Source organism: Nothobranchius furzeri, chromosome 3 (genome assembly GCF_043380555.1).
Source record: "Nothobranchius furzeri strain GRZ-AD chromosome 3, NfurGRZ-RIMD1, whole genome shotgun sequence".
NCBI classification, from domain to species: domain Eukaryota; kingdom Metazoa; phylum Chordata; class Actinopteri; order Cyprinodontiformes; family Nothobranchiidae; genus Nothobranchius; species Nothobranchius furzeri.
Window position 1 is genome coordinate 89,676,016 of NC_091743.1, and position 3,686 is coordinate 89,679,701.

Below are 3,686 nucleotides of genomic sequence, written 5' to 3' on the forward strand. Positions count from 1 at the left end.
CAACAAGTAAACGTCACGTAAAACGTTGCCTCGTGAGTTCTGCGTGCTGCCGTTTACGTGTTTTATGATCACAGCAATTAACCGGCTAAGCTGTATTTAATTTTTAAGCAATGGTTGATCAATTGTCAGATCACACATAAAAAGCACTTTGGATTGCTATTATCTGTCTCACCGAGACTACTTACGTGTAAATCTGTTATTTGTCCATCCATCCATCCATTTTCATCCGCGTATCCGGAGTCGGGTTGTGGGGGCAGTAGCGTGACTTCCCTCTCCCCAGCCGCCAGAGCCAGCTCCTCCGGGTAAATCCCAAGGGGTTCCCCCGGCCAGGTCCGGTGTTGTGCCGGGAAGAAGTCCGCTCCGACAGCTTTTGGCGTCGGAGCGGGCAGTAGAGTCGAGAGTCCCAGACCCCTCCCCAGCTCCTCCGGCCGGGGGAATCCCAAGGGGTTCCCCGGTCAGGTCCGGTGTTGTGCCGGTAAGAAGTCCGCTCCGACAGCTTCTGGCGTTTTTAAAAAGTATCCCAGGGGCACGGTAAGGGTCGAAGATGTTTAGTCTATTTAATTTCTGACTATATAAAACGATTTCTTCTGTTTTAAAGTGTGAAGTAAACTCAGACGAAGTAAAATCCAAGCGGATCCCGTTCATGTTCATGGTTACATCCATGTTTGTTTACCTTTTTTGCATGCCAAAATGGCGTCCACTAACTGAGAGTCACGTGGTGTCCGGAGCTCTATAGCTTTGACATCTGTGCTGTGTAAGGTGATGGAGAGGATGGTGACTCATAGACTGGTATACTTTTAGAAAAGAGTGGGTTTTTTGTTAATTATCAGAATGGATTTAGAGGGGGGAGAAGTACGATGGATTCAGTAGTTTTAGACAGAGATATCAGGAGAGCTATGATAAAGCTGCTGTTGCAGTGTTTTTAGATATTGAAAAGGCTTATGATAGTATGTGGAGAGAGGGTTTACTTCTTAAGTTGTATGATGCTGGAGTTCATGGTAGGATGTTTCGTTGGATTAAAAGTTTTCTTAATGATGGATCGATTCAGGTGAGTGTAGGGAATGTTTTGTCAGAACCTGCGGTAGTAGAAAACGGTACTCCGCAAGGGGCAGTTTTAAGTCCAGTTTTGTTTAATGTAATGATTCATACTATTTTTGAGAAAGTTGATGAAAGGTTTGGAAAATCTCTACTTGCTGATGATGGTGCCATCTGGAGAAGTGGGAGGAATTTTAAGCATTGGTTTTCTCAGACTCGGAAAGCTTTAGATCAAATGGTGCAGTGGGCAAATAACGGGATTCAAGTTGTCTATAGTAAAAAGTAAATTTATGATCTTTGGCTTAAAAAGGAAAATCCCGTCTATGAATGTTCATATTTATGGCTCTGTGATTGAAAAAGTTAACGTTTTTTAAGTTTTTGGGTTTGTGGTTGGACGAGAAATTGTTCTGGACAACACACATAGAACGGTTAGTTAGCAAATGTGAAAAGGTAATTAATGTCATGAGGAGTTTATCAGGTAGCAGCTGGGGAGCGGAGAGGAGTACTATACAGTTGATCTATAGGGCCCTGATTAGGCCCGTTTTGGATTGTGGATGTGTGTTTTTTGGGAAAGCTTCTAAATCTGTGTTGTGTAAATTGGATTATGTGCAGTTTAAGGCCCTAAGAATCTGTTGCGGAGCTTTTAGATCTACATCAATTACAGCTTTGCTGGTTGAAACAGGTGAGTACCCTTTGACAATGAGGAGGGAAAACCTAGGGGTTCATTATTGGACTAGACTTGCCGGGTTTGGTGACAGCTTGGCATCTAAATGTGTCATAGATGTGGGGTTGTATACTGTTGATCTAAAGTGGAATTACCCTGTGGAAACAGCAACTTTCTATTTTAGAGCATTTTGAATTCGTTAAAAGAGTCGGTCAAATATGGGCAATTTCTAATTGCTGTGGTTGGATAGTGTTGATACAAAATGCAACTACTCTTTGGAAATATGACTTTTGCTTTTAAGAGCATTCTGAAGTCATTGAAAGAGTAGTTCAAAAATGAAAATTCACAGGGCTTTTACTTTGAAATCCAAAAAAAGATTGCCTTGATATTGACAGGGCGCTAATAGTGAACAAGCCTAAATTATTTGTTATTATGTTCTTAAAATATCTGATAATTCATTCAAAGTTGAATTTTATTTTGAAATCCAGTTTCCACATCCATTCCCGTAATAACTTGAATAGACGGGGAACAGAAAACAAACTGGAGGCTGGCTTGACTGCAATGCTGGAATTGGAGATTGGCTTTACACCAGTTAAATTTCATGGTTAAACAGTACATGTTCAAATCTAAGCTCAGCTCGGCAGTGACCTAAAATACATAAATATAATTTTACTTACAGAAAAAAAATGAAGTGGAGACTCCTTGGACGCTCTATTAGTGCAATTAATGCCACAGCAAGTCATTTTGTTCAACAATTGCACAAAAAATATCCAAAAAAGAATACACAAACACAGAGACTCAAAGTCCTGGAGCAGTTTCCAAGCCAGACCGAGGCTCTACTGAGGCCTTTCCACGGAGCTAGCTCTGTGGTCACGTGGGTCTGATGCTCATTAATTATACAGAATTTTAGGCTTTTAATACACTTAAACAGAAGAGTGAGAAAAAATTCACCCCCCTCAGAGTTGTCATGAGTGTAAACTAGATCATTTAAACCAAAAACATGTTTAGGTACCAGGCTGTAAACATGTTTATTTCTGCTGTGAAATTGGTATTTTTAACATGGGAGTCAATGAGGATTTGCTCGCTTCTGACACCAGCCCCTAGTGGATGAGGGTGGAACTGCAATTTATGGTACTTCCGGGTTTGATTCAATTTAGGAGCCGCATTGTGGGGGCTTGGTCCTTGGGCATCTGGTATCCGCCCTTGGAGGGGGGGGGGGGGGGGCACTGTCACGTTTCTTGTCGAAGTCTCTGAAGGTGGAGCTCCTGTCTTCTATGCCTCTTCATGTTTCCCCTCCTTATTGTGTCATTCATTTTGATTAGGTATTCTTATTATCCTCCTGCCCCTCAGTGTATTCAGTCTGTAACTCTTTAGGTCATTAGTTTATTTATCTTTAGTATCACAGCACTGAAACTGCATTAGTGAGAGTTACAAATGATATTCTCATGGCCTCAGATAAGAATCTTGTGTCTGTTCTAGTCTTGTTAGATCTCAGTGCTGCCTTTGACACAGTTGATCACAATGTTCTTTTAGAAAGACTTGAACATGTTGTAGGGATCAAAGGAACAGCGCTAGGCTGGTTTAAATCCTACCTGTCTGACAGATTTCATTTTGTAAACGTACATGACAAATCGTCTTCATACTCCAGGGTCACTTTTGGAGTACCACAGGGTTCAGTGCTTGGACCAATTCTTTTTACTATATACATGCTCCCAATTGGGAAAATCGTGATATTTGCTTTTTTGTTTTTTTTAATCAGTTTTATTTAATGACTTTTGTTTTGTTTTGTTGATTTTTTTGAAGCACTTTGTGGATCTCGTTCTGCGATGAGTGCTGAATAAATAGAAATTACTTATTTACAAGCTGCATACCTTGTGAGGCGCTAAAATCTTTGGAGAAAGAGACAGGTGACAAGCTAGTGACGTCATCAGCCGCTCCCCATTCCTCAGCAGGTGCAGGTGATTTCCACCTGAGTTCACTTGAGTCA